The sequence below is a fragment of the Gopherus evgoodei genome, chromosome 15 (genome assembly GCF_007399415.2).
Source record: "Gopherus evgoodei ecotype Sinaloan lineage chromosome 15, rGopEvg1_v1.p, whole genome shotgun sequence".
Taxonomy (NCBI): domain Eukaryota; kingdom Metazoa; phylum Chordata; order Testudines; family Testudinidae; genus Gopherus; species Gopherus evgoodei.
The window spans coordinates 2,930,597-2,956,017 of NC_044336.1; the positions used below are offsets into that span (position 1 = coordinate 2,930,597).

Here is a 25,421-nt window from a genome sequence, read left to right on the forward strand (position 1 = left end):
AGCACATCCCTCGGCCTGCTCTGCTTCCCGCAGCCCCCAATGGGAGCCGTGATTGGCCGAATCTGCGGACGCAGCAGGTAAACAAACTAGCCCGGCCCACCAGGGGCTTTCCCTGAAAATGCGGTGGACTGGCTTTGAAAACCACTGATTCAGGCCATCCCTGACAGGTGTTTGTCTAAACTGCTCTTAAAAACCTCCAATGACAGAGAATCCACAATCTCCCTAGGCAATTTATTCAAGTGCTTAACCCCCTGACAGGAAGTTTTTCCTAAAGTCCAACATACACTGCCCTTGCTACAAGTTAAGCCCATGGCTTCTTGTCCTATCCTCAGAGGTTAACAAGAACAATTTTTCTCCCACCTCCTTGTAACAAACTTTTATGTACTTGAAAACTGTTATGTCCCCTCTCAGTCTGGGCTGAGGATGATGATTCTGTTGTGTGTGTGGCCTCTGATAAGGCTGATACCACTGTCTTCTGGGAAAGGATGGGTAAATGCCCACAGTATGCAGGGTCTCTCTAGAGTCTTTCATGGTGTGAAGAACTTGGTCGTGTTTTTTTTGGAAAAAGTTTATCTTTATCAAAGAGGAGATCCTCCACTTTGGTCTGCAGGTCATTGGGGATACTGGATGCAGAGAGCCAGGAAGATTGCGGTAGCGCAGTTGCGGTAGCGCAGGCTGCTGTGTCCGCCATGTCTAGAGATGCTTGTAGGGCCGTTCTGGAGACTAATTGGCCGTCGACAAGGGCTGACTTAGTCTGCTCTCCTGTGATCTGGAATATGAGAGGTAAAATCAAAGAGTTTATTGTAGTTATCAAAGTCATAGCTTGCAAGTAGGGTGGAATAGTTTGCAATTCTGAACTGCAGAGTGGAGGAGGTATAAACCTTGCGGTCCAAGTGGTCAAGGTGTTTGAGATCCTTGTCTTAAGGGGTGGGTGGTAGTGCAGCTGTTTTGTCCTGTGTGTCACTGCATCTACTACAAGAGAATTTGGTTGTGGATGGGAGAATAAGAAGTCTATGTCCTTAGTAGGAACACAATATTTACGTTCAGCCTTTTTGCAAGTTGGTAAGATAGAGGCTGGTGTCTCCCAGAGGGTGTCAGCTGGTTCTAGCACTGCTTCATTTATGGGAAGCATGATCTTTTAAGACCCAGAGGTTTGGAGGATTTTGAGGAGCCTGTGTTGTGGGTCCTAGACCTCCTCTAAAGGGATGTCCTGGCTGAGTGCCACTCTCTTAAAAAATTATTGGAATTGTTTAAAGTCGTCCACATTCTGTGGAGATGGAGGCATGAGGGCTCTGTTTGGAGCTGATGGAGAGAAAGGAGTCGGTGAATCAGGGTATGGTCCATAGCCCACCTCTGCAGGGTGGGTTCAGGCGCTCTAGAAGTAGACAGAGCTGGAGACAGAGGAACAGAAGGATCTTGTGGTCTGGTGGAAGAAGCATTAGGGCGAGTGGCAGTAGGAGCTGGCCACGGGTATCACTGAGGCCAAGGATAAGAGAAGTAAGGTGCCGTCCATGGAGGGGTGGGGGCAAAGTAGGGAAACAGGCTGGTGATTGTGAGCCATGACCTGAGGTGCAAAAGGTTCCGGTGGAGGAGGAGAGGCAGGCGGGGAGAACTCCAGCTGCTGCTGCTTATAAAGCTCGCTCTCAGTAAAGGTAGCCAGGTCAGGTGGGTACAGCGGCTGGTCAAAGAGTGAGCAGTGTGTGTCAAGGAACAGAGAGTTAGGCTGAGGTGCCACTGAGAGGTCATCCTGACTTAGGAACTCTTGCTGCTGTTCCCTGGGCTGTGATTCCGCTGAGCACAATCTATTCACAAGTGTGAACGGACTTCTGTTTAGCTGTTCCCAGTGCTGTGGGTTGCTTGTAGGTGCCCTGCGGGAGGTCCAGTGCTGCCATAGGAGTGGCAGGCAGGCTCGGTGTTGATGTTCTTGTCGGCATAGGGTCCATTTTCAGTGCCAAGGGGACCAGTGCCGAGGAGACCTTCCTGGACAGGAAGTCAGGTCCCTGCCTCCGCGCTCCGTGGGAGACGTAGCTGAGGTGCTGGGATGGTTGGAGGCACCTGCCTTCGGCACTGTCAGCACTGAGGGTAAGGATCTCGCAGGAGATCCTTTACCCTTGTGAAAGTCTCTGCGCAAAGCCAGTTGGGCTTCCTGCCTTTGCCTGAGAGGGTGAAGCCATGCTCCTAATTGGTTTGGACCAGGCTGGGGAGTGTGGGGGAGAGGGCTTGTCATTGCCCGTCTCCAGAGGCGGTTGTAGGGATTTCTCCATCAGAAGCATTTTCAGCCACAGGTCCCTGTCAGGATGAGCCCTGGTTTTGAGGCTCGTACAATGGACACACTTGACATGGACATGTGTCTCGCTGAGGCACTTCACACAACATGAGTGTCGATCAGACCCTGGCATAAAATCTTGACAGGGAGCACATTTCTTGAATCCTGATGCCCCTGAGATTATTGCACTAGGAATGCCAGGGGAGAGCATTTTAGCAGGAGACAAACTTGAGGAAAAGAAAGGTTTTTTTGTTTGTTTGTTTTTTAAACTAAGTAACTATTCTAAGGGGGAAAAAAACTGGGATGTTACTAACTATTTCTATGTTCTTTGTAACTGTTTCCTTCAGAGACCAGGAAAGAGGATCAGCACTGCCCTGAGTCCTGTCTTCAGCCGAGGACAGTTGAGAAGGAACTGAGGGGGGCATGGGACACGCATGCTCAGGCAGACTCTAACGAGCCTGCAAGACAGCAACTGAGCATGTGCGTCCCAACCAGGCACTGCTACTGAAGATCTCTGATCAACTGCGCCGGGATGCACCATCACCTGGAGAGGAGCACCCACAGGGACAGCACTCGAAGAAGAATTACTTCTTGTGTTTTGCTTACAACACTCCTGCTAATACATCCCAGAATGATGTTTGCTTGTTTTGCAACAGTGTTACACGGTTGACTCATATTTAGCCTGTGATCCACTATGACCCCCAGCTCTTTCCGTCAGCAATCATTTCCCTTTTTGTATGCATTTAATTGTACTAAGGAGTACCTTGCATTTGTCCCTATTAAATTTAATCTATTTACTTCAGACCATTTCTCCAGTGTATCCACATCATTTTGAATTTTAATCCTACTCTCCAAAGCATTTGCAACCCCTCCCAGCTTGATATCATCTGCAACCTTTATAATTGTAGTCTCTATGCCATTATCTAAATCATTGATGAAGATATTGAACAGAACTGGACCCAGAACTGATCCCTGTCAGACCCCACTTGATATGCCCTTTAAGTTTGACTGTAAATCACTGATAATTACTCTCTGGGAATGGTTTTCCAACCAGTTATGCCCCCACCTTAAAGTAGCTCCGTCTAGGTTGTATTTCTCGAGTTTATTTATGAGATGGTCATGAGAGACAGTTTCAAAAGCCTTACTAAAGTCAAGATATAACATGTCTACTGTTTCCCCCATCCACAAAGCTTGTTACCCTGTCAAAGAAAGCTATTAGGTTGATTGGACTCGATTTGTTCTTGGCAGATCCATGCTATTACTTATCTTCTTATTGTCTTCTGGGTGTCTGCAAATTGATTGGTTAATTATTTGCTCCATTATCTTTCTGGGTACTGAAGTTTAGCTGATTGGTCTGTAATTCCCCCGGTTGTCCTTATTCCTCTTTTTATAGAGTAGCACTATATTTGCCCTTTTCCAGTCCTCCTGAATCTCACCCATCTTTCATCACTTTCTGAAGATATTTGCTAATGGCTCAGCTTACTCCTCAGTCAGCTGCTTAAGTATTCAAGGATGTATATTCACGAGGCCCTGGTGACTTGAAGAATCTAACTTGTCTAATTAATTTTTAACTTCTTCTTTCCTAACTTTAGTCTCAGATGTTCTTACCTCATTTTCACTGCATTCACTATGTTTGACATCCAATCACTGTTAAACTTTATGGTGAAAACTAAAACAAAAAAGTCTTTTAGCATTTCTGCCATTTCTACATGTTGAGTCACAGGCCTACTCTGTCCTTGGTCTTCCTCCTGCTTTTAATACATTTGTAGAATGTTTAACTAGTTTAAGCTCATTTTGTGCCTTGACATTTCTAATTTTATCTCTACATTCTTGTGTTGTTTGTTTATATTCATCCTTTGTAATTTGACTTAGTTTCCACGTTTTGTAGGACTCTGTTTTGAGTTTCAGATGACTGAAGATCTCCTGGTTAATCCAGAGCGGTTTCTTGCCATACTTCCTATCTTTCCTGTGCAGTGGGATAGTGTGCTCTTATGCTCTTAATAATGTCTCTTTGAAAAATTGCCAGCTCTCTTAAACTGTTTTTACCCTCAGACTTGCTTCCCTTGGATCTTAGTTACCAACTCCCTGAGTTTGCTAAAGTCTGCCTTCCTGAAATCCATTATTTTTATTGTGCTCTTTTCCCTCCGACCATTCATGAGTATCATGAACTCATCATTTCATGATCACTTTCACCCAAGCTCCCTTCCACTTTCAAATTCTCAACTGGTTCCTCCCTATGTGTTAAAATCACATGTAGAACAGCCTTTCCCGTAGTATCTTTCTCACTTTTCTCAAATAAAAAATTGTCTCCAATGCATTACAATAACTTGTGGGATAACACAGCAGGGCACAGGTTATTTTCCCAACAGATGTCTAGGCAGCTGAAGTCCCCTATTACCACCAACTCCTGTGCTTTCGATGATTTTGTTAGCTGTCTAACAATAAATAAATAAATAAAGCCTCATCCACTTCTTCCTGGTTACATGGTCTGTAATAGACCCCTACCATAGAATCATAGAATATTAGAGTTGGAAGAGACCTCAGGAGGTCATCTAGTCCAATCCCCTGCTCAAAGCAGGACCCACGCCAACTAAATCATCCCAGCCAGGGCTTTGTCAAGCCAGTCCTTAAAAACTGCTAAGGATGGAGATTCCACCACCTCTCTAGGTAACCCATTCCAGTGCTTCACCATCCTCTTAGTGAAATAGAGTTTCCTAATATCCAACCTAAACCTCCCCCACTGCGACTTGAGACCATTACTCCTTGTTCTATCATCTGCCACCACTGAGAACAGTCTAGCTCCCTCCTCTTTGGAACACCCCTTCAGGTAGTTGAAGGTTCCTGTCAAATACCCCTTCACTCTTCTCTTCTGCAGACTAAATAAGCCCAGTTCCCTCAGCCTCTCCTAAGTCATGTGCCACAACCCCCTAATCATTTTCGTTACCCTCCGCTGGACTCTCTGCAATTTGTCCACATCCTTTTTGCAGTGGGGGGGGGGGGCAAAACTGGATGCAGTACTCCAAGTGTGGCCTCACCAGTGCCGAATAGAGGGGAATAATCACTACCCTTGATCTGCCGGCAATACTTCTACTAATGCAGCCCAATATGCCGTTGGTCTTCTTGGCAACAAGGGCACACTGCTGACTCATATCCAGCTTCTTGTCCACTGTAATCCCCAGGTTCTTTTCTGCAGAACTGCTGCTTAGCCAGTCCGTCCCCAGCCTGTTGCGGTGCATGGGATTCTTCTTTCTTATGTGCAGGACTCTGCACTTGTCCTTGTTGAACCTCATCAGATTTCTTTTGTTCCAATCCTCCAATATGTCTAGGTCACTCTGGACCCTATCCTCTAGCATATCCACTTATCCCCCCATCCTAGTGTCATCTGTGAACTTGCTGAGGGTGCAATTAATCCCACCATCCAGATCATTAATAAAGATGTTGAACAAAATCGGCCCCAGGACTGACCCCTGGGGCACTCTGCTTGATATAGGCTGGCAACTAGACATCGAGCCATTAATCACTACCCATTGAGCCTGACAATCTAGCCAGCTTTCTATCTACCTTATAGTCCATTCATCCAATCCATATTTTTTTTAACTTGCTGGCAAGAATACTGTGGGAGACCATATCAAAAGCTTTGCTAAAGTCAAGATATATCAGATCCACTGCTTTCTCCATATCCGCAGAGCCAGTTATCTCATCATAGAAGGCAATCAGGTTGGTCAGGCATGACTTGCCCTTGGTGAATCTATGTTGACTGTTCCTGATCAACTTCCTCTCCTCCAAGTGCTTCAAAATGGATTCTTTGGGGACCTGCTCCACGATTTTGTTGGGGAATGAAGCGAAGCTGTAGTTCCCCGGGTTCTCTTTCTTCCCTTTTTTTAAAGATGGGCACTATATTTGTATTTTTCTAATAGTCTGGGACCTCCCCTGATTACCATGAATTTTCAAAAATGATGGTCAATGGCTATGCAATCACATAAGCCAATTCCCTTAGATGCATTAGCTCTGGACCCATGGACTTGTGCATGTCTAGCTTTTCTAAATAGTCCTTAACCTGTTCTTTCATCATTGAGGGCTGATCATCTCCTCCCCATACTGTGTTGCCCAATGTAGCAGTCCGGGAGCTGACCTTGTCTGTGAAGACCGAGGCAAAAAAAACCATGGGGTATTTCAGCTTTTTCCACATCATCTGTGGAATTTGTTATAAAAGGCACAAAAATTATGGATATGGATGGCATTATGGGATGGAGAAAGTTTCTTGCTGGGAAACTGACCCCTAGGCAGGGGTGCCGGAACAGGGTGAGCCATGGGGCCATGGCCCTCCCACATTTGAAAGTAGATGGGCCTGGCCCATCCACTTTTTGCTATGGACCCCGCCCCCTTCCCCTCCTCTTCCCCCCCAAGGCCCTGCCACTTGGCCAGGCCAGCAACTGGTAGAGCACGGCCAGGGAACCTAGGCAGTTGTGGGGAGCCATGTGGACCCTCCACCTGCCCAGGATGTAGGAGGCCTGAGAGGAGCCCTGGGCCTGTGTCCTCCACCAAGGGCAGGTGGAAGCCTGGTCCACGCTGGCTCCCCACAGCTGCCCATGTGGCTCTTACCCCGATTGAGCTGTGGCCAGGAGGCAGGGCCTCGGAGCTGCAGCCTGGCCACGGTAAGAGCTGTGTGGGCAGTTGTAGGGAGCTGACACAGACCTAGCCTCCATCTGGCCTGGGCAGGAAACCTGGTGGGCGGGATTAGGGTTGCCAACCCTCGAGGGGTGTCCTGGAGTCTCCAGGAATTAAAGGTTAATCTTTAATTAAAGACTAGTTCAAGTGATGAAACCTCCAGGAATCAAGGTCAGGGTTACCACTTATCAGCCACATAGCACACAAAATTGGAGAGTTCTTAGGTTGGCTCAAAGAGGCAGAAGTTTAGTCACAGTTCATCTGGTCAAACCAGTGCCCTGCTGAGCCAGCCGAGCTGTGATGGACTCCACCTCTGGCTCTCTCTCTGTCTCGTAGCCTCTTGTCTCCTCTCCAGCCCAGTCCAGGCTTCTGGGTCACTCCAAAAAGGCCCCTTCTTCCAGTCACTTGAAACCTTACTCCCTAGCTCAATTCCCAAGTCCCACCTGTTGGTGTGTCCAGTTGTTAGGTGGTGATTGTTCAATTCCTGGGGCACTCTTTTGTTCTGTTGGACTCTCGGCAGGGCCGGCACTACCATTTAGGCAGCCTAGGCAATCACCTACGGCGCCAGAATAAATGGTGGGCGCCGTTTTGCCAGAGGGGGCAGCAGGCGGCTCCGGTGGAGCTGCCGCAGTCATGCCTTCGGACGGTCGGCTGCTTGCGTGACTCCAGTGGACCTCCCACAGGCATGACTGCGGCAGCTCCATGGAGCACCAGACCGTCTGCAGGCACCACTGCGGCAGCTCCACCGGAGCCGCAGGACCAGCGCACGGGGTGGCGAAATTGCCGTCCGCCTAGAGAGCTCAAACCCCTAGCACCGGTCCTGACTCTCGGGATACTGAATTATCTTTCCCGTTTGTAACAATCCTTCCTTTTCCAGCATGTTCCTCACAGCAACATGGAATATTATGGGTGCACTGCAATACCCCATAGGCAAAACATTCCAGCAATATTGAGTACACTGGAATACAAAAGCCATTTGATACTGGGATTCTGGACTCAAAGGTAAACCCCAAAACCCACTTGCCACATCCAGTACAGAAAACCATTTCATTTCGGGGGATACCACCTCTGCCAGCTCAGGCTGAGCTGTTACTATGGGAGGCCCCGACGTAAACAGTTTTGTTTAGCCCTCTATAGTTGATATTTAATCTCCATGTTCCATTTGGCTTTTTAAATGGCCAGATTGGTTAGGTGCTGAGCACCTGTGTGTTAATTTCTGTTTTTCCAGTTCTTCTATGATTTGTCTTAGTGATTTCTTTGCTTCCTGAGGTATTGGATATTGTTTAATGTGTAGATGCACGTCTCCTTCTAGTGAAACTGAAGTTTGTACCTTTCTTGTATCTAACGAGTCTGCAGCCCACATAGTTTGTATTTCAGTCCACCAGGTTTCCCAGCCTTTCAGCACAGGAGGTGGCTTTTTCGGTATTATTGCTTTTATAGTTTGAGTTAGCAAGCCGCATGGGGATCAGATTAACATCGTCCTTCCCCTCTTTTACAGTGAGGGCTTGTCGGGTACAAGTGTTTGGGAAATCTATGATTATTCCCAGCTGCTTTATTGTTTTAGCTCCAATCAAATTTTCTCTCCCTGCGATAGCACACTTCTCCTGAATGGCATGGCCACCAAACTGGAGAAGTAGTGTTTTTACTGTTTGTGATTGCTTATTTCCTGATATTTCCTGTATTTGTACAGAGTCTGTGACTGAGTATGCACTAAATATGTCATTTACTATGGGGATTCCTGCCCCCATTAGAATCCAATAGAAAATCTGCAAGACCGTCCCTGACTCGGATGCTTAAGTGGGGGCAACCCCACACATCTATTGTCATGGGTTGCTGAAAAATGCATTTCAAGTCTCGGCGAGGGCTGTCCTATGTTACCTGATCGCCAACCACAGGATCATTCAATCCAGAAGCCAGAGCAATCGCTTCAGCAGCCTTTGTTACAGCCTTATCATCTCCGTCCTTAGAAACTCTACTAACCATACATGCCTGCAGTTGTGCTTGTAACTTCTCTTTCTCTCCTTTAAGATCCTGATTCTCCTGCTTCAGTACTCCAGGTGACGCTCATTCACCCTCTCTGTTCATTCCTCTGCCTCTATTCATTCCATGGCTACTCCTGAAGGCAGCACTTGTAACACTGCTTTAACTCCTTAAGATTCATCTTTCCTGCAGTTAACATAATGTATATTTGAATCTGTCAGCTAGCTTGGCAGGAGCCTCTCCTGACATTCTTGTAATACCTTTTAATGCAGCTAACCCACAAGATAGTTTAAAATGCTTTTGAACCATTTGAGTAACATCGTCGTCAAAACCAACAGTGTGACAACTTAATATACTAGCAAAGTTTGTACTAGCAATGGCTCCTGTACAATGGTAATCCACACTGCTTTTAGGAATTGTGTACATTTGTGTAACCGTGCCAAAAACATGTTAACATTTTCAGAAGGCGAAGGACCAGCATCTTCTACTAGGACAGTTAATTCATTGATTTTTAAGGCATCGAGCTTGGCTGTTAAATCACTAGCTCGAGGTGGATGAGGAGTATAGTGTATTAGGGTGCAATATTATCCCTTCTTTCACAATCACTGTGGAGCCATGACTGTTTCAGATTGTTTTCTAATTTCTGAGTTGCCTGTTCTCTCTCTCTCAATAATTTCAATCCGCTTTGAGTTATACGTGGAGTGATTTCAAGGGTGAATCGAGGTATTGGTGAGGTGCCATGCTCAATTTACAATTCTGGGCTCCCCATCTCTTCTTCACCCAATGTTCCTGTTTTAACAGGAATTGATCTAGGTTTTGGTGAAAGTTTTTCCAAAGTCTGGTCCTCATCAGAAGGTGGTGGTTGCGGTGCAGTAGCCCTGCCCATAGGCTATTGGATGGTGGCCTCCATGGGTCATTCCACATCTCCCCAAGGCAGCATCCATTCCATTTATCCCATGTTCCATCTTTTAGTTTGGCTAGGGCCACCTGTTTTCATTTCTGTCCCCATCCTGCAGGCATTATAAAAGCTCTTGAAGTGTGTTGCTGGGTAACAGGGGATGGCAACTTTCTTTTGTAGGTTTTCCACAGTTGTTTCCAACTTTTTATTTTCCTGCTTTATTTGTTTGAGCATATCATGCCTCTAGACTGCTTGTTGCCCTGCTAAAAGAGCTTGGGCTTTCCAGTGCTCGACAGCCTGGGATGCTTCTTCCAAAGCCTGGGTTACCTCTTCTACTTCTCTGGTTATTTCCGTTACTTGCCTGACCAGTATTTTGGAATGTTGTTTAAGCCATTTTATTGCCATGGCCATTAATTACAAGATTCTACATTTTTTTTCAATAGCAATAGAGATGTGAAACTCTTCAACCCATTCTGACTTAAGTCAAAGACCAAAGTAAAAAAAGTGCTAATCAGCTGTTCGCTGATGATGCTGTCCTCATAGCCCACAATGAAGATCTACTACAAGAACTCATAGATCGCCTTTCAAGTGCCTTTCAGGCATTTGCTCTTACCATCAGCATCAAGGAAACAGTTGTATTAGGAGAGGGAGTTTCACAAGATCCTTCAAGTACCTTAAATGCAAACCGGCTAGACATAGTCCAAAAGTTCAGCTATTCAGGTTCTACAGTGACCACCGACCTCTCACTGGATGAAGAACTAAATGTTCGCATAGGAAAGGTTGCCACCACCTTTAGCAGACTAATTAAAAGAGCATGGAACAACTCAAAGCTGAGCATCAAGACCAAAATGCTAGTGTACCAAGCCTGCATCCTCAGCACTCTTGTGTATGGTGGGGAAACATGGACAACTTATGCTCATCAGGAGAAAAGGTTAAACAGTTTCCACCTACACTGTTTACGCCACATACTCAACACCAAATGGCAAGATAAAGTCACTAACACAGAGGTTCTTCAAAGGGCAAATTTACCAAGTGTGATAGCCCTGCTAAAGCAAAGACGACTGCGCTGGCTGGGCCATCTAGGCTGGAAGGACATGCACACCCGAGGCGCTATCAGAGGGAGCAAGAACAACAGGATGTCCCAAGCTTCACTATAAAGACATATGCGAGCAAGATATGAAGGAATTTGGAATTGATCCTGACCACCTGCCTGCAGTGTGGGGGGCCCGAGAGCAGCCCCTGGTCCACTATAGCCTGCTAGTTTAACTGTAGAAATTGATCCGGGTCAGTAGGACCATGCTTTGTTTACAATAAACCCGATCAACTGCCTTCATACCCCCGGTCCATTATAGCTATCTCAACCTTTTTCTTTCTGAGGCCCCCTCCACATGCTATAAAAACTCCATGTTCCACCTGTGCCACAACAACTGTTTTTCTGCAAATAAAAGCCAGGGATAATGTTAAGGGGTAGCAAACAGGGAAGTTGCCTGGGGCCCCATGCTACAGGGGGCCCCCACAAAGCTACAGTACTCAGGCTTTGGCTTCAACCCCGAGTGACAGGTTCAGGACCCTGGGCTTCAGACTCATGTGGTGGGGCTTTGGCTTTCCACCTTGGGCCCCAATGAGTCTAACGCTGGCCCTGCTTGGCAGACCCCCTGAAACCTGCTTGTGGCCCCCGACCCTTGGTTAAGAACCACTGGGCTATAACATTATCTATTTGGCAAACCTCATTTGGTAGATTTCAGCTTTAAAATCCACTGGCAATTTTGGCAAATTCACTGACAGATATTAGTGCACAGCTTCAGCTTGGGAGGTCTGGCTGGGCAAGTGCCTAGAATAACCTGCAGGGAATGCCATTCACCCATCTAGGTCTGGGACAAACCTGTCTAGAGCTGAGCCAGTGACTTCAGGGACAGTAAATCTCACAAACCAGATGATAAGGTTACTCTCCTACCCCCTCCTTTCTAGTGCCCACAATTCAAGAAGGATGTTGATAAATTGGAGCAGGCTCAAAGAAGATGGGAATGACTAAAAGATTAGAAAACCTGTCTTAGAGTCATACACTCAAGGAGCTCAATGTATTTAGCTTAACAAAGAAAAGGTTAAGGGGTGACTATTACAGTCTGTAAGTATCTATGGGCTTTTCAATCTAACAGAGAAAGGTCTAACATGAGCCAGTGGCTGGAAGCTGAAGATAGAAAGAAGGCACACATTTTTAACAGTGACTGGAGCAATTTGCCAAGGGTTGTGCTGCATTCTCCATCACTGGCAATTCTGGATGCTTTTTAAAAAAAGCTGCTCTAGGGGTTTTGGGAGCAATTTCATGGCCTGTGCTGTGCACGTGGGCAGGCTAGATGAACACAGTGGTCCCTTCTGGCCTTAAAATGTATGAATTTCCCAGCAGGCCCTGGCCTTTCAGAGGCTAACTGCTCTGCCAATAGTATTCCTTCCCTCTCCACTTGTCCATTGGAGACCTCTCCATGCCCACTGACTCTCTGAGGAAGGCATCAGGCTTTGGGCAGAGACAGGGATACTTATTCTCTGCAGCACAGTCTTTGCAAGTCTCTTACCATAACCCTACTGAGATTTCTTTCTTTCTGTAGCTCGATCTTGCTCAGCTTTGCCTTATGTGAGCTGAATGCCTCACTTGTGCCCCATGGACTGGGCATGTGCAGTGTGAGACTCTCAAGGGCTCATCACTTGATTAAATTTGTTTTCTCCAGGACAAGCAAAGGCACTTTTCCTTACTGAAGGCTATTTCTGTGGCAAATTTCACCTTTCTCCCCTAAGCCCTTTTTGTCAGAGAGCTATTCAAACAAAAGTTCTGATCAGTTTTGATACTCATGGTCTGGTTTTTCCTACTCTTCTCATGCTCCCTGTAGTGGGGTGGTCCCCCGATCCTGTCATAAAGGGCTTAAAACAGCCAAGAGAGGGCTGTGGCTGGTGGCAAGCAGCCCAGGCTGATTGGGGAAGCAGCCTCAGCTGTGGCCACATCCCAGTCAGGGCCCAGCTGGCCCTTATAAGAGGGCAGTGGGTTAGGAGCAGACAGACACTCTCTCTCTCTCTCACCTTTGAAACAGAGGGGCCTGGCTGCTGGGGAGCGTACCTAGGTAGGAGCCAGGCTGGGGGAAGGCCAGAGGGGCTGGGGAGTTCTGACCTGGAACCCCCCGGCCCCCGCAGGCTGCAGGCCTAATATAAGGCTGAATAGGTACTGGGGTTGCAGGGGGCAGCCCAAGGGTGGGCAGAGGAAGCAGGTCCAAACCCCCCTTGCCTGTGATGAGTGGCTTATATACTGCAGTCTGCCCCAGTGAACAGGAGCTAGATGGGGACTGGGCAGTAGCCATGTACTGAGGTGAGGTGGGGATGGGGGTGGGGGTTCCCCTGGAAGGGGGAGACCCGGAGACTGTGGGGTTACTGCCAGGGGGCAGCACCCCAGTGGAAAGGGGCACTGGGGTCCGAGAGGGACACAAGGGCCCAGCGATAGCGAGATATTGGCCGACAGAGTGCGCTTCAGAGGCTGGAAGCTAATTCCCTGAGAGACCAGCAGGAGGCACCACAGGGGTGAGTCCTCGCATCGTTACATCGAGTTAAAAAGCAACACCTCTTACAGCTTGAACTAAACGGCCAAGCCTCTGTAGCAGCTCATATCCTCTGTGCTTAGCATCTAATGGGACCTGTAGCCCCCTCACAGGGAAAATGTCAGTTCAAAGATGAAAGTTTCCAAAGGTTATGAGTGAAAGAAACACTGGGATTAGAACTGGAATGTATTACCAACTCAGGCACAGTGCATCCAAGCCAGTGCCCCATGAGAAGAAAGACATCAGTTTGTGCTTACTGAGATAAAGAAATCAGTGCCTAACCCCCCTAGTGGAGATTTTACTAGCAATAAAGGTAAAATGCAGCCTAACAGAATATAAGGAACAAAGACTGAATGTCTTTCTCTCTAGAAGACATACTCTAGGGAAATCAGAAGTTATGGCGTGTGTTATGCAGGACATCAGACTAGAGGAGGACAGCATTCTCTTCCAGCCTTAAATCTGTAACTTCTGCATAATTTTAACCTGGTATTGATCTAGCGAAGAAAAGAAGTAGCTCCAAGTAAACCAAACAAACAAAACCGGTCACTCAGAAGACTCCCTCCTCCCCCTTGCATGGCAATAGTAAAATAAGCAAAGTACAGTAACAAGGAAAAATACCTTCTGGTTTGAGTAAAGGATTTACTGTTGAATCTTCTGTTGAACTGAGGTGGTTGTGAAATAGTGTGTAGCAGAAACAAACAAAATCCACATATTAGAGGATTAACAGAAAGAAAGAAAGAAAGAAAGAAAGAAAGAAAGAAAGAAAGAAAGAAAGAAAGAAAGAAAGAAAGAAAGAAAGAAAGAAAGAAAGAAAGAAAGACATTCCTATTCCCTTCAGGGAATTACTGAAGTGACCAAGAAAATATTTTTAAACCTTTTTTGTCTTACTTGCTTAGAGAAAAAAAAATCAACTGAACAACCCTCTGTTCACACATGAGCAAATGAAGTATGCAACTTCAGACTAGTTAAATAGCAATTGGGTCCCAGAAAAAATACATTGTCACAATGCCATCTACTGGAAGCTATTAAAGACTACAACAGGGGTCGGCAACTATTCAGAAGTGGTGTGCTGAGTCTTCATTTTTTTCACTCTAATTTAAGGTTTCGCATGCCGGTAATACATTTTAACATTTTTAGAAGGCCTCTTTCTATAAGTCTATAATATATAACTAAACTATTGCTGTATGTAAAGTAAATAAGGTTTTTAAAATGTTTAAGAAGCTTCATTTAAAATTAAATTAAAAGGAGAGCCCCCAGACTGGTGGCCAGGACCCGAGCAGTGTGACTGCCACTGAAAATCAACTCGCGTGCCGCCTTCAGCACGCGTGCCATAGGTTGCCTACCCCTGGACTACAAGACAATATTATAAATGAGCAGAAATAGTCTCGGAGACTCCCTTGGGTCTGGAAGTGTCTGCCTAAGAAAAAGAAGATTTTTATTTCACATTTGCAAACAAGATTATTGTTAGATAGCAAAAGTGAATGACATATTACAGCTCATACCTGCATTCATTTGCATGCATCAAATGCAGATGAGTTTTGACACCAGTGTTTGGAAAATCTGAGCACTATTTAAAAGATGAGATGTGTTCTTTGCTATTAAGAATGTCCAAAATTACGTGAGATATATGATAACTCACCAGGAGATACAACCAACATATAATCTCTAGGTTGAAACCATCAGGTTTTTGTCACCAAACAGTAATTTAGAAGATGCAGGACAAGTCTTTAGATCTATAATGCAATATAGCAGAACTGTGCTTTTCAATCTTTTTTTCATTTGCAGACCCCTAAAAAATTTTGCATGGAGGGGCAGACCCCTTTGGAAATCTTAGACATAGTCTACAGACCCCAGGGGTCCACAGACCACAGGTGAAAACCCTTGTTCTATGGTAATGATGACCTTTCACAGACTCCTTAGACATAGCCTATGTACCTGTGGACCACAGGTTGAAAACCACTGCAGTAGACAAATGTCTATCTTCTGAAAACACCATCTACAACATGCTAATTATACAGTCTAGCTAGTGAACTGAAGTAACACTTAATAGCTTCCTGCACATCCACCGAACCATTAAGAGGACTGCTGAAGACAGAAATGACTCCTGAAACTATGGCAGCATGGTAGACATTTGGAAATGACAGCCAGGAACTGGAAAGTTCCCAGTGCAGACTTCAGTTGTGCAGCAAGAGGGAAATTACTAGAAAAGTCAAGTTACACATCACTCACATATCGGAAGAGGCTAGCTACAGAGGTGGCCAACCATTTCCTTCTGAAGCACAGGATTCTGAAAAAGAGGATACCTGTGGCATTGCGAGGAGGAAAGTTCACTCTGCATCTGTCTGATGCAGTAAGAAGCCAAATGACATGCTAAGCCATCACAAAGATTCCAGGACTTCATACTAGCCAAAAAACACTGCTACAGTAAAGTTCCCAGTGCAGACTAGTTGTGATCAAAGTATAGCAGATAAAGTTAGGAGTGTGCTTAAGTTCCAAAAGCAGTTGTTGTGCAATTAGCAGATGTAACTCCCTCGCCGGTAGCAGCAGTAGGCTACATTTCATCTACATAGACCAGCCATAACAGGGAGTTATTACACATGTGCCTGGAAAAACTCATGCCAGATGTTTGAGGTTCACTGAAATTGAAATACCAACACAAGCTATCACTTTGTAATTTCCCCACATAAGCGGTGAGTAGGGACTGACCAAAAGACTTTTAATACCAAAGGACAGGCCTCCACCAGCTGACCCATAAGAGTACTGAATCAACTAACACCAGTAATAGGCTCTGATGCTCTCTTTGGACCAGCCACTAAAGGTACAAGGCTAGCCTGAGTGCATGGAGGTTCTGGTTAGTCAGAGGGAGCTAGAGAACATGACTTCCAGCTCTAAAGCAAGCTACTGCCTCCAAAAGCATCCTTTGGCTGAGAGATGGGAGAAGCCATGCTGTACAGAGACCTGTGCACCAAGGTGCTCAGGTGGATGAAAGGTAACAAACGCTTATCTGGGCCTCTTATGGCAAACTGCTTATGAAATAAGCAGCCAAGGAGACTGGAACAAACTGGGTGTGTTATGCTAAAAATTGACATGGGGGCATCAAGGCTCCTGGGGAGGGCACAGATCACTAGAGCCACACAGCAAAATGGCCCTAGGAACAAAAGGGGCCATCACTGGAATCACCACAGTGTTTTGAAGGATATAATTTTAAGGGCACAAGCTACCCTGCCACCTTTTAGACACTGCTTTTCTTGGGGTTACTTGGCAGCTTGTTTAAGTTTGTGGACAGAAAGGAAAGGGCAAGCAAGCATCACCATCAGGGCTGCCATCTTCTCCAGGGACCGCACACTCTACCACCACTCCATCAAACCTTTGCAGATGAGGGGAGGGAACCAGTTCCATATCTGGTTCAGCTGAACCCTGAGCAACATGTGGGATGTGGAGTTGAGGTACAAGCTATTCCCTCTTCCCAAATGGTCTGTTTCTCCTTTCCCAACTTATTTCTCCTTTTTTCTTTATGGATAGTCTGGCCTAGCCAACCAGAACAAACCCACTGCAATGCTGCCATAATGGAAAGGTAGGCTAGCCACCATTCAGGATCTCTGCACTACTTGGAGCCCTTCCACAGCCCCCGTCCCCAGAAGAATGCAGGCCACTCTGAGAGGAGGGGAGCCTCTATTCCAGAAACAGTGACTCTGAAAAGGAGTTGGATATCATGGGGGATAATTAGCTGAATAGCAGCTCCCAGTGTGAGGCTGTGGCCAAAAGGGCTAATGTGAGCCTGGGATGCATAAACAGGGGGATCTCGAGTAGGAGCAGAGAGGTTATTTTACTTCTGTCTTTGGCACTGGTTTGGCCACTGCTGGAATCCTGTGCCCTGCTCTGGTGGCCACAATTCAAAAAGGATGTTGATAAATTGGAGGGGGGGTCAGAGAAGAGCCACAGAAATGATATAGGATATGAAAAGGATTAGAAAACATCCGTTATAGTGATCAACTCCATGAGCTCAGTGTATTCAGATTAACAAAGAGAAGGCGAAGAGGTGACTTGATCATGTCTATACGTATCTACATGGGGAACAGAAATTTGATAATAGATGGCTCCTCAATGCACCTCTTTGAAGGGGATGCAAGTTTCTGTCTCCTTCCTACCACCATCCACACAGGAGGCCCTAGAGCTTCTTCCTGCATCCAGGTGGCACAAGCCTCTCTTGCACTTCTGCCCAGGACCATGCTGTTGGCAGCATGTGGGAATTATGCATCTTCACTGCCTGTTAGTTTGTCAGGAGATTTCTTCCTTTGCCTTCAATGTTACTTTGCATCTCTCTGATTTTGCAGCCAGGGATGCTGCTGCCTGCCCATAAGTGCCCCTGCTGAGAGTTGTGCGCCCAGGGGAGCTCAAACAGCCCATCATTGGTAAAGATGTTTTCTTGGGGGTGAGGGGGGAGTGTTAGTTCGGAAACTGTCTGGCTTTAGAAGGGCTCTTCTTGCTTAGACCCCAGGAAACAAAGTGCTGTTTATGTTTTTCTCATCCTGTTTCCTCTTCCCCGTCTCACTACAGCCCCCTTGGTTGCAGTGAATTGAAGAAGGGGAGCAGGGGAAAAGCAGCTGTGGGGAGATGGATAGAAGGGGGCAGGTTGGTTACAGGGAAATTACCTAGAGCCTGCACTGAGATTGGTTTAAATCACAGTCAGCCCCTCCCCTTGGAGGGAGTGGGTTAATTTCCTCCTATGCTATTAACCAGACTGGGCCCCTGGGAGGTCTGGCTTTTATAGGAGGAGGAGGTCCCTGCTGCTAACCAATAGGAGCTGTGAACTCCCAGAGATCAGGGCCAGAAGGGGCAGTTCTCAGCCAGTGTAGCACACAGAGACTCCTGCAGTGGAGTGGGTAATCTCCATGCTCAGCTGGGGCCATGTCAGTCCCAGTGACTTGCTGCACTGAACTGCTCCACAGCTCTGGTAACATCCAAGGAGCCCAGCCAGACTGTCCCCTTTCAGCCTTCTCAGGGGCTTTCACTGTTGCCAGTGGAATTCCTAGTGCTGCCTGTTATTAGGGCTGCCCAACTCTTCTCGTTATAATACTCTGTTTTCAGTTGCTTATAACTTTGTCAAACATTAACCATTTGGGCTGTAATTTTCCAATTTGGGAGTGGAATGTTTTGGGAAATTCCAGCCCAAATGGTTCAACTGTTTATGAGAATAAGCCTAGGCTGCTGCAGAAGAAAGGCCCATAACTGTCTTAGTAGCTGGAGAAACAAGAAGGGCAGAGTACAGTGCCCAGGACAGCAGTGCTCTGCTGCAGGGGAATAAAGCCTGAACCTGTGGCATCAGGAGCGGACTATGGGGTGGTGTTTCTATGTCTGACAAAAATGTGTACAGGACCTGGCCAGAACAGGAGGAGCAGCCTACAACCCTGGTCTCTCAGGGCTAGTGGAGGTTTACTGCAAAGAGAATGACTGCTTGCGTACATACATTTCAGGGTTGTCTGAAGGTTTGCGTCCCAGTGCTCAATAGCGCAGGCCATAGAAATCCCTCCGATGCTACAGTTTAATAGTCTACTTTGCCATGATGCACATAAGTGGACCTTAATTAGGATCAAGGCAACATGCAAGCAGAGTTCCCAGGTTCTAGCAGAGATACACCTGTCTAGCTCATGGTAAAGACATGACATGACTTCCTACTCAAGCAGATCTACAGAAAGTATGAAGCACCATCTAACTCAGCGTTTCTCAAATAAGGCCACCCAGGCCTTTTCGTGCGGCCACAGCCTCCTGGGTGTGGGAGGGGAACAAAGCAATGGCCCCTCCCCCAGAGCTCTCAACAGGGCCCTGTTCCCCTCTGGAGCCACAAACACTGATGGAGCAGGCAGGCAGTGGGGCTTGGGCTTCAGACCTGAGGTGGCAGGCAGCAAGCTCCAGCTGTGTGGTGGTGGGCTCCATCTCCTGGCCCCAGGCTTTGAGCCTTCACCCCGACTATGGTCCCAGGCTCACCCACTCCACAACCTTCTGCCTCCTCTGGCCTTGGGCTCCGGCTGTGTGGCAGTGGGCTCTGACCCCCCAGCCACCGCGTTTCGGACTCCAGCTGTGAACCCATGCCATCCCCCAGCACTGTGGCAGTGATTGCCAGCCCCAAGCTCACCTCTCACCCCCCGCTGCCTACCTACCCACCTGTGTTCCTTCTGAGCTGCATGGTCACACTAAAGCCCAGGAGTGATTCAAGTGCAGCACACTTGATTTGCAGAGCTGCGCACATCCAGCAGCCTGTGTTCAGGTGCCCCTCTCCCTGCTGCTTTGCAGCCACACTGCTTTTGCAGCTGCTCCCAGGACCCTCCTGCTGGCTGTGCAGAGCAGGATGGGGAGGAGGGAGACGCTGATGTCAGGGTGTCCCCCTTCCCCTGCACCCCATCTCCACGGACCAGGATAGAAGAGACAGGGCTCAGGACTCAGAGCAGGAGAGAGTTGCTGTGATCTGAAGGAGCCTTTGGGCGGTGAGTGAGTGCCTTAAAGAGACAGCACACAGTCTCTTAGAGACTTCCCCAGTAGATAGCTCTCTCTCTCTCTCTCTCTCTCTCTCTCTCTCTCTCTCTCTCACACACACACACACACACACACACACACACACACACACACACACACACACTCTGTCTCTCCCTCTCCACAGAGAGGGGTGAGGGGGGACAGGGCTCAGGAGCAGGAAAGCTTTCAATGAGTGCCTTAAAGAGACAGCGCACGGCGTCTCTCAGAAACTTCCTAGCAGCCAGCACACACACACATTCTGTGTGTGTGTGTCTCTCTCTCTCTCTCTCACACACACACACACACACACTCTTTCACACGCACCTCCCAACACATACTTGTATTATTGTTACTTCTTGCACATATATTCTCTGTAATTTTATTTTTTCAACGTGTGCTATTTTAGTTTTTTGACTGGTCTATTCATTTCATAATTTTTATTTCTCTCTTACACTTAAATTTAATTCTTTGAGTAGTGAGTTCTAACATGCTTAACCTGTCCTGGCTGGAGTAATTATTCCTATGGAAACTTTTAAAATATATATATTATATCTAGGTTTTTTGTTTCTACTGATGGCACACACCCACACATTACCTCAGTGCACATAAAATGTATTCCGCACACGGAGGGAAAAAATTAGAGGGAACATTGATTGCTACCCACCTTCCCATCCAGGGCTTAATTTGTCCCCCAGCCTGCCAGGGCTGAGTAAGTCTGTTGTGAAAAAGGATATTTGTATGTTTATTAATATCACTTTTCACTGCCTCCCAGCTAGCTAACAAGTCCGCTGCTGTGAAAAGTGATAGTAACAAAATACAAATACCATTTATTACAGAACAGATTTACTAGCTAGCAAGTCTTTAAAAAAATAAGCAACCAAAAAAAGCAAAAGAAACAACAAAAATGGACAAGAACATGCAAAAACACATTTGTTTTTATTCTGTTTACGTCCAGTAAAGAACAGAGAAAACTGTACATTATTTTTATTATTGACTTTGTGAAAAAACTCTACATGAATAAATTACAATGATTTGGACATGTATATATGCATATTTATTTGTTTTTCCTAAAGTTAATTGAATATTTTAGGAAAAATTGTCAGAGCGACCACCGGCAATAGTTGGTGTCCACACTGTGAAACCACCAAAAATTTCTTGTGAGAACCCCTGATCTAACTGGACCTCAATCGGGAACAGTAAACAGCAGCAATATACACTTTTGCTTGTCAGAATCATGTGACTCATCCAGTACAGGGTGGACAAGGTTTCCAGAGTATTATTCCTTGACTAATGTGAGAGGTATCACGGCTGTATCATATCAGAGCAACAGCAGGAAAGCCTTTCACATGCTGACAAACATCTTCCAGCTGAAACCGCCACCCACACAACTGGAGAACACTGCCAGCTTCCCAACACTGCTGACCCAGATGGCCTAACCATGCAGACACGCTGTACACTCACACCCATAAGACTCAGTTGAGCAAGGCACCATTCACTGTAAAAGCACTTAAGCATATGCTTAAAGTTAAGCCTCAGTGCTTTCCTGAGTAGAGAAGGGCACAAGCATGTGTTTACAGGTGATCCTGAATCAGGGCCTCATGCAGACCTAGTCACCTCAATCACAGAGCAGAGCCCTTTTCCACATCCTGGGCAGGTATCCAGTCTCACACTGCTCTGCATCCAGCATTCAGACACTGGCATACGACAGCCCCACCCAGCACAAGAGAGATTCTCTCTGCTTTAAGAGGATCAATTCAGTGTCAAAGAACATCAGGGGAGTCAGTACATCAGTCACACTGGCTTACTCCTCCTCAACTGTTCCTCCTCAGCCGGCCCCGCCTCCCCTCCTGTTCCCCTTGCCTGGCCACCTCACTGTATCCCCTTGTCTGGCCCCTCCTCCCTTCCCATTCCATAGATTCGTGGATTGTAGGGCTGGAAAAACCACCTAGTCCGACCTCATGCATAACACAAGCTAGAGTGAATTAATTGCTTTTTGAACTATGGGTGTCGTTTATTATGGAGAAAGGGTGCAGTTGTCCCCAGACTTTGGTTTGCCCTCCCCACCTTTTCATAGGTCTATAGGCTCTATTATGTCCTCCACTTTGTACTCTGCCCTGACTTGACTGTTAACCCTTCACCTTTTTTATTTATCTAGTTTTGATCCCTCCCCCACCCTCCAGAATTTTTCTGAGCTGACACCCTGCTTTGAACTAGAGCAGCCCTTATAGAAAAAACATCCAATCTTGATTTTATAATTGTCAGTGATGGAGACTCCTCCAAGACTCTTGGTAAACTGTTCCAGTGGCTAATTACCCTCACTGTTCAATGTCTTCCAGCCACTGGATCTAGTTACAGTTTTGTCTGCTAGACCGAACAATCCTCTATTACCGTAAAAGCAGCAAAGAGTCCTGTGGCACTTTATAGACTAACAGACATATTGGAGCATGAGCTTTCGTGGGTGAATACCCACTTCGTCGGATGCATTACCTTTATTACCAAATTTCTGTTCTCCAGGCAGGTACTTACAGACTGTGATCAAGTCACCCCTTAACTTCTTCTTTGTTAAACTAAATAGATACACTCAAGGAGCTCAGTCACCATAAGGCATGTTTTCCTGACCTTTAATCATGCTTGTGGCTCTTCTCTGATCCCTCTCCAATTTATCAACATCCTTCTTGAATTGTGGGCACCAGAGCAGGACATAGGATTCCAGCAGTGATCACACCAGTGTCAAATACAGAAGTAAAATAACATCTCTGCTGCTCCTCGAGATTCCAGTTTATCCATCCAAGCATTGCATTAGCCCTTTTGGCCACAGCGTTGCACTCGGAGCTCATGTTCAGCTGATTATCCACCATAACCCCATGTCCTTTTCCAGGATACAGTTCCCCGTCCTATAACATGGTGAGCATAGTACCATGCTCCCTGCTTTGGGCTCAGATAGTGCCACTTAGGAATTCGGCATTGATTGTACAAATGGTGCATCCACTGGTCAGGTTCTTTCTTATTTCACTGTGACTTTCAAGGTAGCAGGAAAATAAAAGAGAAACCAGAAATAGTTCAAGCTTACCTGGATTTGCCCCCCCAAAGATCGACAGTTTCTAGGGACGTGCCCAAGTTTGAATCCAAACATCAGTACCCAGCCAAGTCACCTTCTGCCTCAGACAGACGTGTTCTTCCCACACACATTCCTTCCATCAGCTTATGTATGCAAGAACTTCTGAATGCCTCACAAGGCAATGGTTTTTGCAATCCAAACCAGCCTGGGGACATTTATTTCCTGATATTCCAGCAGAACAACTGAGTTTCTAGTTGACTCTTCACACTGGAGAGAATATACAGGCTGCTTGGGGAGCAGAAATGCAGCCAGTAACTTGAGCCAGATAGCAAACTGGACACATTTGTGTCTCAGGAGCCAGCAGACATGTGCAACACTTCGCAGAGACAGAACAGCTGCCTACAGTCCTGAACAGTGTCCACTGCCAGACACTGCTGGAGGCACCACCCCAGCCTACACCTCACTTGGCTGACCGCCAGCCAGTCAGCCATGAGCGAGTGGGTGTAAAAAGCAGGGATTCCTGCTCTTCCCAGCTGGGAGTGAACTTGGGCGTTGTCAAACACCTTTTCCAATTCACAATTTCAACAGTGCTTGTGAGAGGCTGCACCTTAAGGAAACTAGCAGCTTCCTGAAGCCTCATTTCACTTTGTGTCAGAGGGAGCAGAATCAGCACTTGACATCTAAAGCCAGACAGAACCAGAACATGCAGACTGGAGGGCCCAGATCAGCAGGGCCGGTGCAACCATTTAGGCGACCTAGGCAGTCACCTAGGGCACTGGGATTTGGGGGGCGCCATTTTCTTCGGCAGCGACCACGGCAGCCAGATCTTCGGCTGCCCCGGTCACCGCCAGCATTTAGGCAAAGGGAGCTGGGGCAGGGGAGCGCAGGGAGGGCCGCCTGCAGCAAGTAAGGGGGAGGGGGGCAGCACACAAGGGAACTCCCCGCCCCAGCTCACCCCTGCCCCGCCTCCTCCCTGAGCACACCATGGCTGCTTCACTTCTCCCGCCTCCCAGGCTTGCGGCGCCAATCCGCTTAGGCACTGCAAGCCTGGGAGGCAGGAGAAGTGAAGCAGCCACGGCATGCTCAGGGTGCTCGTGCGCGGAGCAGGGGTGAGCTGGGGGGAGAGCCTCAGGGCGGAGGGTGGGGGGTAGGGAGCTGCCGCAAGAGCGACACCTCAGGGCAGAAGGGGGGAGATGGGGCGGGGGCAGCGTCTCTGGGCGGGGGCACGGGGGGGCACAAGGTGGAAGTTTCGCCTAGGGCGCGAAACATCCTTGCACCCGCCCTGCACATCGGAACCATAGAGCCCGCTGGCGCAGCGTGGAACCAGTGCAGGGAGCAGCTCTTCTGGTTCAGTTTAGATGGGGAGAAAATGACGTGAGCAAATCTGCAATTGTGATTTTTTCCATAACATCAGAAATGAAGCACCTGGCCAGAGACCGATCTCACCTGAGTCCTCTTTCCATCTTTGCATCCCTCTGGCACCCCCACCACAGCTATACTAGGCCACAGACAAGCCACAGAAGAGCCAATATAGGCCCCTCTTCCAGTGGAGGCTGTGGGGACTGGCATGGGACTAAGAATGCAGGGAGGGACTGAGCCTGGGGCTGGAGAGACGGAGTGTGAGACTGAGGGGACTGAGTGAGCGTGTGGCTGGGGGGACTGACCGTGGGATGGGATCCTCCCTCCCTTACTTAAGCTTCCACATGAAACACTGGGTATAACAAATCAGGGTGCCTCTAAATGTCACACAAGGGAGACGCCGCGTGTTTGGATCAAGCTCGAGGTAGCTGGACTTTGTACAGAACTGGCCACCCTACAGCAGCTCCTGCTGCAGCAACAAATGAGCCTTCCACTTTGGAGAACTGAACCATAACAGGATCCCATCGGACCAGCTCCTCAGACACTGCACAGACAGGACCCCGGGGGAGTTCTGGCCGCAGAATGGTGGCGAGATGGGGCCCCGTAGTTCCAAGGTCCAACAGATCCGATCCAGGAGTTAGTCCGGGTCAGCCTTTGAGGGGTGGCACCAGGAATGCCCATGAGACTGCTGGCTGTACTGGTGAGGGCCTGTCCCTTCCCAAGGAGCTGTTCCAAGCCCTACAGAAAATTACAGATCTTTTCATAAAGCTTTTTCTGAATATGAATGTGTTGTAGCAGTTCTCGTTCTTTCCGGTTAAGTGCCTGACTCCTCACATTCCATGCTACAGACAATGAGCATTCCAGCAGGCTGACACTCCCCCATGCCCTGCCAGAGCACAGCCATTGGGACATATGGGTAGCACTGACAGACAATCACAAACGTTGCCAGGATGCTAAGCCTGAATGGGAGAACAGGAACCTTGTTTGTGCTGGAACTGGCTGACAGGATAATATTCGCTTTCCCAATGGGCAGGTTCTGCCATGTTTTGAAGGCTGAAAAGAGCTGTACTATAATTTGCCTATGAAACCACAATTACCTTCCCC

The 25,421-nt window shown here is 47.4% G+C and overlaps 1 protein-coding gene across 2 annotated transcripts in view; it reads right to left on the bottom strand.

Annotated features, from left to right (window-relative positions):
• Positions 1-23,304, bottom strand: part of GAS7 (growth arrest specific 7) — a 112,082-nt gene extending 88,778 nt beyond the window's left edge. The window contains exon 1 of one of the 2 annotated variants that reach the window (XM_030534848.1): positions 22,971-23,304. The gene's annotated coding sequence lies outside the window, so the exon portion shown is untranslated. The remainder of the gene's footprint in view (positions 1-22,970) is intronic. The other variant, XM_030534847.1, reaches the window with a different exon arrangement.
• Between the last annotated feature and the right edge of the window lie 2,117 nt (positions 23,305-25,421).